Raw genomic sequence first — 10,460 nt, forward strand, 5'->3', positions numbered from 1 at the left:
CCGGAAGACTGCGTAACATCGAGCAGCAAAAGAAAAATACCGCTTCAGCTATCGATAAGGAGGGCCGTCTACTCCTCACGGAGGAGGAATGACTTACACGCCTAAAGCTCCACGACAACACTGGCGCGAGCAATGGGCCCTCCAGCCGCAAAGGTGGTAAGAAGCCATGGAAATCCCACGGGCGCACGCGCGGGAAAGATGGAGATCAAAAGGAGTCGACCAATGGCAGGCCGATCTAGTGCTCGAACTGTGGGAAGAGAGGTCACCTGAGCAAGAATTGCTGGAGCAAGCTCAGGAACAAGGTGAAGGTCGAGAAGGCCCATGTGGCTCAATCCGAAGAGGATGAGCCAGCACTCTTCATGGTAAGTGCATACGTCCCTAATTTCGATTCCAAATCCACGAAGGTGGAGGTAATCGACGACGACGGCGAACCCGAGGAAGAGCTCTAGCTGAGCGTAGCAAAGGCGGCACCAGCTGGGGAGCCCATTCAACTGAAGGAGGAGCGGGTGTTCACTCAGATCGGCGAGAGGGACGAGCAGCATGAGCACCAGCGATGGATCCTCGACATAGGGGCAACAAACCATATGACCGGGGCTAGATCTGCATTCTCCAAGCTCGACTCGAGGATTCGCTGGACGGTGAAATTTGGTGACGGCTCCGTCATTGAGATCGAAGGGTGCGGCACCATCCTGTTCGTCAGCAAGGAAGGTGAGTATGCAAGCTGACCGACGTCTACTTCATCCCGAGGCTCAAGGCTAACCTTGTGAGCCTAGGTCAACTCGATGAGGCAGGCTGCTTCATTTCCATCGAGCGCGGGCTACTTAAAATCTGTGATGATCGACGACGGCTGCTCACGCAAGTTCGGTGCACGACAAACTGTCTTTACATCCTGGAGTTAGAGATAGCGCAACCTGTCAACCTCTCAGCCAAGACTGAAGAGGTATCTTGGTAGTGGCACGCAAGGTACGGGCACTTGAACTTTCCTGCTCTAGAAAAGTTACAGAAGGAGGAGATGGTGCACAGTTTGTCGGCAATCAAAGGCATGAACAAACTGTGTGGCAGGTGCCTCATCGGCAAACAAAGGCGTACACCCTTTCCATCTCAGACATCCTACTGCGCCGATGGGCCATTGGAACTTGTACACGGCGATATCTGCGGGCCCATCAAGCCGACAACCCCAGGCGGTAAGAGTCTCTTCCTCCTGTTAGTCGATGACAAAAGCAGCTTCATGTGGCTGACCCTGCTCAAGTGAAAAGTGAGACGGCAGAGGCGGTTAAGCGCATTAAAGCGCGAGTAGAGGCCGAATGTGAGAAGAAGATGTGAGTGCTGCGCATAGACCGATGTAGCGAATTCACCTCAGCAAGTTTTGGTAAGTACTGCGACGAGTTTGGCATACAACGACACCTAACAGCGTCCTACTCCCCCATATAGAACAGAGTGGTGGAGCGCCGAAATCAAAACATCGTCGGGAAACAAGGTCATTGCTTGTGACAGCTGAGATGCCTGGGAGATTCTAGGGAGAGGCGGTAATGACGGCCGTCTATCTCCTCAATCGGTCACCAACCCGAAGCCTCGACGGGAAGGCGCCATATGAGGCCTGGTACAACAAAAACCCAGCTGTACATCATCTCCGCGTGTTCGACTACGTCGCATACATGAACGTAACACGTCCCCACCTCGCCAAGCTCGATCCTATTGGGTTTTATGTCTTAAAACTCATAGTTTGTAAACAAAAACATATTTTATTTTCAATAAAGTTATTATTGTTGTTTATTCAGTAAAGATTGTTATTGAATAAAGTGAACCGTACAATCATTAATCTAAATCCAATAAACTATGAACATTCTGGCTATAGGATGATTACTTGAACTATATGTAGAGACATAAGAGTGGATCAAGTTCAAGTATATAGTTAAAATGATCTATAGTATAAGGATAAGGCTAAGTACCTTATTCTAGGGACACTATCGATGCAGCCCACTTTTGTATATGATATAAACAATGTGATCACTAGATTGTACATGTGGAGACATGTGAGTGGGGGCGTCCTATGCAATAAGTATTGCAAAAGATCGGACCATGAAGAAAACAACTCTCACTTTATAATGTCGTTTACTGTTGAGACTAATTTTCTTTTCATTCGATGACCTAGGTAACTCGATCTTAATCCTGAGCTAAACATGAACTCCTGTTTATTCAGAATTATCCTTAGATTTGCATGGGTGAGAGTGGCTCGAGTTTGCCGACTAAATAGGCCTCCAATTTCAAGGGTAAGACTGGGTGAATAGTTGGGGATGTGGGGTGCAAGATGGAATTCGCTCCTAACCACTTTTAGGGATAGAAGAGAGGTAGTTCCCTTAAGTACTAACTCCAAGTCTTGAACAAGGGGCCCCACCCACTCATTGGCATGAGAGGGATTCGGTTTACTGGTTGGACCACAAACCAATTGTTCATAAAGAGATCAGTGGGACATAAGAAGATCAGTGGGACATAAGGAACAAGAAGCAACTTCAGGGGTAAAACGGCTAATTGACCCAGCTTTAGCTACGAACAACCTGTGAAGGATCGACTTACTAATCAATGGGCCCTCCAGCCGCAAAGGTGGTAAAAAGCCATGGAAGTCCCACGGGCGCACGCGCGGGAAAGATGGGGATCAAAAGAAGGATTCGACCGATGGCAGGCCGATCTAGTGCTCGAACTGTGAGAAGAGAGGTCACTTGAGCAAGAATTGTTGAAGCAAGCTCAGGAACAAGGAGAAGGCCGAGAAGGCCCATGTGGCTCAATCCGAGGAGGATGAGCCAACTCTCTTCATTGTAAGTGCATACGTCCCTAATTTTTATTTCAATTCCACGGAGGTGGAGGTAATCGGCAACGACGTCGAACCCGAGGAAGAGCTCCAACTCGGCGTAGCAAAGGCGGCACAAGCTGGGGAGTCACTTCAACTGAAGGAGGAGTGGGTGTTCACTCAGATCGGCGAGGGGATGAGCAGCATGAGCACTGGTGATGGATCCTCGATACAGGGGCAACAAACCATATGACCGGGGCTAGATTTGCGTTCTCCGAGCTCGACTCGTGGATTTGTAGGACAGTGAAATTCGGCGATGGCTCTGTCGTCGAGATCGAAGGGCGCGGCACCATCCTGTTCGTCAGCAAAGAAGGCGAGCACCGCAAGCTGACCGACGTCTACTTCATCCCGAGGCTCAAGGCTAACCTTGTGAACCTAGGTCAACTCAATGAGGCAGGCTGCTTCATTTCTATCGAGCACTGGCTACTTAAAATCTGCGATGATCGACGACAGCTGCTCACACAAGTTCGGCGCACGACAAACTATCTTTACATCCTGGAGTTAGAGATAGAGCAACCTGTCAGCCTCTCGGCCAAGACCGAAGAGGTATCTTGGAGGTGGCACGCAAGGTACGGGCACTTAAACTTTCCTGTTCTAGAAAAGCTACAGAAGGAGGAGATGGTGCACGGTTTGCCGGCAATCAAAGGCGTGAACAAGCTGTGCGACGGGTGCCTCATCGACAAACAAAGGCGCACACCCTTTCCATCTCAAACATCCTACCGCGCCGATGAGCCACTGGAGCTTGTACACGGTGATATCTGCAGGTCCATCAAGCCAGCGACCCTAGGCGGTAAGAGTCTCTTCCTTTTGTTAGTCGATGACAAAAGCAGATTCATGTGGCTGACCCTGCTGCAAGCGAAAAGTGAGGCGGCAGAGGCAGTTAAGTGCATTAAAGCACGAGCAGAGGCCGAATGTGAAAAGAAGATGCGAGTGCTGCACACAGACCGAGACCAAGAAATCACCTCGGTAAGTTTCAGTAAGTACTGCGACGAGTTCGGCATACAAAGACACACCAACAGAACGGAGTGGTAGAGCGCCAAAATAAGACCATCATCAGGACAACAAGGTCATTGCTTGAGACGGCTGAGATGCTTGGGAGATTCTGGGGAGAGGCGGTAATGACGACCGTCTATCTCCTCAATCGGTCACCAACCCGATGCCTTGACGGGAAGACGTCATATGAGGCCTGGTACAACAAAAAGCCAACTGTACATCATCTCCGCGTGTTTGGCTGCGTCGCATACATGAACTTAACGCGTCCCCACCTCGCCAAGCTCGATCTTGTTGGGTTTAATGTCCTAAAACTCATAGTTTGTAAACAAAAACATATTCTATTTTCAATAAAGTTATTATTGTTGTTTATTCAGTAAAGATTGTTATTGAATAAAGTGAATTTTACGATCATTAATCTAAATCCAATAAACTAAGAACATTCTAGCTATAGGATGATTACTTGAACTATATGTAGAGACATAAGAGTGGATCAAGTTCAAGTATATAGTGAAAATGATCTATAGTATAAGGATAAGGCTGAGTATCTTATTCTGGGGACACTATGGATGCGGCCTACTTTTGTATATGATATAAACAATGTGATCACTAGATTGTACATGTGGAGACATGTGAGTGGGGGCATCCTATGCAATGAGTATTGCATAAGATCGGACCATGAAGAAAACCACTCTCACTTTATAATGTCGTTTACTGTTAAGACTGATTTTCTTTTCATTTGATGACCTAGGTAACTCAATCTTAATCCTGAGCTAACCATGAACTCCTGTTTATTCGGAATTATCCTTAGATTTGCATGGGTGAGAGTGGCTCGAGTTTGCCGACTCAATAGGCCTCCAATTCCAGGGGTAAGACTAGGTGAATAGCTCGGGACATGGGGTGCAAGATGGAATTCGCTCCTACCAACTTTTAAGGATAGAAGAGAGGTAGTTCCCTTAAGTACTAACTCCAGGTCTTTATCAAGGGGCCCCACCCACCCATTGGCGTGAGAGGGATTCGGTTTACTGGTTGGACCACAAACCAATTGTTCATAAGAGGATCAGTGGGATATAAGGAACAAGAAGCAACTTCAGGGGTAAAACGGCTAATTGACCCAGCTTTAGCTACGAACAACCTGTGAAGGATCGACTTACTAATCATGGTTATATCAAATGGACAGAAATATATCTATAGTGAGGGGAGTGCAACTACTAGGCTATAGTGGAGTGTCCTAGTAGTTAACGAATGTTGCGGATTAACAAGGTTAATGAGTTTAACCGGTTAATCTTGGATCATTGGATCCCATGATCTATAGGTCCATTAGGTCCTTCTACTAGCTCATATCAGACTAAACAATAGACTAGTGTGACAAGTGACTTCGAAGTGTTCGAATTCAAATTAGGGAATATGCGCTACATATATACGATATATTTAACCGCATTTTTGTTTTATTTACGAATTAAACAAAAAGAGAGAATTTGAGATATTTAAATAAGTTTTAAATATTTTAATCAAATATGTGTCGGAATTGATTGGGATTGGCTTTTGAGTTAATATGAAATATTAATTAAATAGTTTAATTAATCATTTAATATTACTTTAATTTAAAATTAATTATTCAAATTAATTGTTGAATTAAAATGAAGAAAGTCAAAATGTTGACTTCATTTAATGGAAAAATCCAGGTTAGTGGAATTTTGAGGTTTCAAAATTTGGTTTAACCAAACTTGCATGCTTGCCAAATAAACCCCACAAGTTTGAGTGGAATTTTGAGTGTCAAAATTTGGTTAACTCAAACATGCATGCTTGCCACATAATCCCAAACATTTGAGTGGAATTTTGAGTGTCAAAATTTGGTGATCTCATATTTGCATGAACATGCAAACATGACTCTATAAATAGAGTGATCATGGTACATGAAAGGTCTTCTTGGTAAAAAAACCTTTAGAAAAACATCTCACAAACACTCTCTTCATATATACAAAATCCCTCCCAAGTTTAGTCACTCACCGGATTCCACAATCCCATTCTAAAGCCGGAGGATAGTGGAGAAGACACTAGTGGTGGTTCGAAACCGGTTCGTGAGGAAAAAAGAATTTGAACTACAAAAGGTTAGTATTCAAACTCATTAAGTTTTAATACTTATAAACATGCTAGTTATTTACTATAATTGATGTTCTAAAAGTGCCTAAGATCCAAATTGCTTCCACATGTGTTATATTAACACCATCAATTGGTATCAGAGCATGGAATGGATAGATATAAATGGTTATATTATTGCATGGAATGGATGATTATATAATTGTTATATAAAGCATGTTAAATGCATGTTATAGGTTATTTTCAACGTCATAAAACGAGATAGACGTTAAAATCTATAATAAAGATAAGTGCATGCTCACTTAGGGTTAAGAACCGAGCACGATCAATTTTAATAGTTAAAATAGGTCGATGTCTTACAAAATTGCAGTTACGAGAAAGCTCACCTGACACAATCTTGTCTAAGGCTGGAGGTACTTAAGTTGACGGTTTACGGAACACCTACTACCTAGAGATCGGACCAGTACTTGAGCTTAGTTAACCCAGTTTTATCAGCATGCTTAGGTAATATAAGTTTTAGAAAAATCACCTAGACTTAAGTTATATTTAATTAGCCGGAATATACCTAAGTAATAAGTATACCCAACCGTCTAAAATACTCAGTGGGAGGAAAAAGATATATGAGATACATCGTTTTCCTTTTACGCTCTCTGGAAAATTCACACCGTGAGATTCATGCTCGGCCTCGTGTTGCCTTGGAAGCGTCCTTCATTCGGAAGGTATTTGCATGAGTCAATAACAAGGTCAGTAGAGAAAGTATTTATAGTAAGTGAGAGAAGGAAGTATATCAACACGTCCTATGGTCTCCACCACTAGGTTGCAGCGTGAGATTCCCATGTTCCACCTGCATGTTGCCCTAGAGCAACTACCCATTCGGAGGGTCGTAACATGGGAGTCGAAACAACGCAAACTCCAGAAATGGATAGGATTTCTTAGGTCCATTCCCAACTTTGGCTTTTTCGTTCGATAGCATTGTTGGGACTGATCTATAAGGTCTGAAAATGGCGGGTCATACTTACGAAGAATTACTAAGATTTAGTATATTCTTGACCAAAATAGCGATAACTAAAAACACTATAGGAACAAGAGTTATTCTGGGATTAGTGAATGAGTGATTGAATGCCACTCGGTAGCAGTTGCTCTAACTCACTAAAGTATCGTTGGAAATTAATAATTTTTGGGTACATTATTACATTTGCTAAAATTGATTGGATTAAACAGGATTAAGTCAAATCACTAATAGAATTTTCTTTATATCACAACATGACAAACTCAATAGTACAATTACTCGCTTCTGAGAAATTAAACGGGGACAATTACGCAACATGGAAATCAAACCTAAACACAATACTGGTAATTGATGATTTAAGGTTTGTTTTAACTGAGGAATTTTCTTCAAACCCCAGCTCAAATGCAAACTGAACAGTTCGGGATGCGTATGGCAGATAGATAAAGGCAAATGACAAAGCTCGAGTGTACATTCTAGCCAGCATATCTGATGTTTTGGCTAAGAAACACGATGTTATGGGTACTGCTAAAGAGATTATGGAATCTCTAAAAAGGATGTTTGGACAACCGTCCTTCTCCCTTCGACATGAAACCATAAAATACATTTACAACTGCCGTATGAAAGAAGGGACCTCAATTAGAGAACATGTCCTGGACATGATGATCCATTTCAATGTGGCAGAAGAAAATGAAGCTGTCATTGATGAGAAGAGTCAAGTCAGTTTTATCATGATGTCTCTTCCGAAGAGCTTCTTCCAGTTTCGCACAAATGTGGTAATGAACAAAATAGAATATAACTTGACTGCTCTTCTCAATGCGCTACAGACTTATCAGTCCCTCTTAATGAACCAGGGACAAACAGGAGAAGCAAATGGTTCTATCTCCAAGAAATTACTACGATGATCGTACTCTAAAAATAAGTCTAGACCTTCAACTTCTAAAAGTGTTTTGATGAAGAAGAAGGGTAAAGGGAAAAATAAGATTCCTACTAACCGCAAACACAAGGTTCAAAAAGTAGATAAAGGAAAATAGAGTGTTTGTATCAACAAACGCTACATTCTTAGAGGAAGACCACGTAAGAAATCTTCAACCTCGCAGCAAACTAGTATTAAGTGAGATTTCTAAAGAAGCTACTGATAAAACAACAAGAGTTATTGATCAAGCTGGTCCTCTGACAGAGTTGTTGTTGAAGCAGACACTTCTGGTCAATCACATCCTTCTCAGGAGTTGAGAATTCCTCGACGTAGTGGGAGGATTATAACTCAACCCGATCATTACTTGGGTTTGGCAGAAACTCAAGTCACCATACCTGATGATGGCGTTGAGGATCCATTGACCTATAAACAAGCAATAAATGATGAAGAAAGAGATCAGTGGATTAAAGCCATGAATCTTGAAATGGAGTCAATGTACTTCAATTCAGTATGGAAACTTGTAGATCAACCAGATGGGGTAAAACCTATTGGTTGCAAATGGATCTATAAGAAGAAATGAGACCAAACCAGTAAGGTACAAACCTTTAAAGCTCGACTAGTAGCAAAGGGTTATACCCAAAGAGAGGGGGTAGACTATGAAGAAACCTTCTCTCCTATTGCTATGCTTAAATCGATTAGAATACTCTTGTCTATTGCCACATTTTATGATTATGAAATTTGGCAAATGGATGTTAAGACAGCCTTTCTAAACGGCAATCTTGAAGAGAGTATCTATATGGCTCAACCAGAGGGGTTCATTGAACAGGATCACGAGCAAAGGGTTTGCAAGCTTAAAAGATCCATTTATGGGTTGAAGCAAGCATCTCGATCCTATAATATAATTTTTGTGTAACGCCCCTAATTTTCTTTAACCTAATTAGTGACGTCACCCATGCATACTTATCTCATTAAGCGGAAGCTCATCATGAATAACCTTGAAATAGTCTTTCATAAAAATTCATGAATCCAAAACAAAACCTAAACTCCGAAAATGAACCTTTAATACTGAATTCAAAATAAATCCAAATAAAACGATACTCAATCCTATAACTTAAAACAATCTAATGAAAGTAAACTCCTAAAAATATCACGTCTCCAACTTCCATGGTGGCCTCAGCTCCACCGTCAACCGTACATTGGCGCCTTGCCTTTACCTGAATAATGTAGGTAGCACGTGGCTTGAGTATTTTATGAAATACTCAGTAAGTCACCCCACTGTTGGGGTTAGGAATGCAAACACATGCATCATATGAGCGGGACCTAACTTTTCATAAACTTTTCATAGCCTTGGGCGCTTTTCTATTCCGGGTAGGGTTGGATGTGTGGTACTCCTTCACACATGGCCCATGTACGTGTATATGAACCCACCAGGCGGGCTCTCATACGTACCCCCTGGGCCTGACTTGGTCGGGCACAACGTGTTACACGTAGCCGGACACCACAAAATAGAAAAGGGCCCGCATGATATCATGGCGAACATAAATATCGTATTTCATTCTTTCGTATCATAAAGGGGAAGAATCCCGATGCACGTGACATACATATATGCATGAGGTCCCTTAACATATCTAACATGGCATTACATAAGCAGTGCTAACATCGCATTTATGTTTCTTACATCACATGGCATCTCACATGACTTACATTACATGGCATATTACATAAACATTCTAGTTGCATAAACATCTCATGACATGACTCGATAATTCTACGTGTATCTATGACATCAATCAACATATTCATGGCATATAATACTATCATTTCAATCATGACATAACATAAACAGTCAACAGTCAACACAAGTTCATACTTCACATAACATACACAATCTACGTTCAACACAATCTATACATCACATAATCATATCACAGAAAATATGGTGCATGCAGGGGCCACAGGGCACGCACCATCATACAACACGTAGAAAGCTAACTCCAACAGTAAGGTCACTTACCTCGATGGTCTTCGTTGAAGTCACTCACGACGAGCTAATCCCCGTGGTTAAATATGTCCTATGATAACCACATAAAAATTTAGAACCTTTCATAAGGTACCCTAGCTAAACCTCATGCTATTTATCAAAATAAACCCTCGACCAAATCTGTCTTTAACGTTTAGGAGCCATACTGACCTCGGATGGTAAAACTAAGGGCAGAAACGGCTTCAGAAGGGCCAAAAACCTTGGAATCGATATATTATAGTGATACCGATTCACCAAGCTGAGCTGCCGAGCCGACCTATTAAGCCGCCGAGCTGCCGTACACGTCAAGCCGAGCCGAGAGCACGCGTGCGGAGCCGAGACCAAGGCTGCAGCGCACGTCCGCGTTGGGCCGAAACGCATAGAGCCCGCGTTCGTCCCGTGGGCTGGTCCAGAGGCCGAACGTGAACCTGACCCGTTTTCCTTCGTCTTCCTTACCCGAAATCTCACGAAAACCCTAATCGTCGCTGCGCCGCCAATGGCGACGTCACAACCCCGATTTCGATGATGCGGCGACACCCCCCGCCTATTCCGACCGACGCGCAACGATATTCAACACCGATAG

General features: G+C 43.0%; 1 long non-coding RNA gene across 1 annotated transcript in view; it reads right to left on the minus strand.

The window, feature by feature from the left end:
* Nucleotides 1–2,688: 2,688 nt before the first annotated feature.
* The window catches only part of LOC111437001, a 12,650-nt gene continuing 4,878 nt past the window's right edge, over nucleotides 2,689–10,460 (minus strand). The window contains exon 3 of the long non-coding RNA XR_002709370.1: nucleotides 2,689–2,778. This is a non-coding gene — a long non-coding RNA (uncharacterized LOC111437001). The remainder of the gene's footprint in view (nucleotides 2,779–10,460) is intronic.

This window comes from Cucurbita moschata, unplaced genomic scaffold (assembly GCF_002738365.1).
Source record: "Cucurbita moschata cultivar Rifu unplaced genomic scaffold, Cmos_1.0 Cmo_Scf00061, whole genome shotgun sequence".
Lineage (NCBI taxonomy): Eukaryota > Viridiplantae > Streptophyta > Magnoliopsida > Cucurbitales > Cucurbitaceae > Cucurbita > Cucurbita moschata.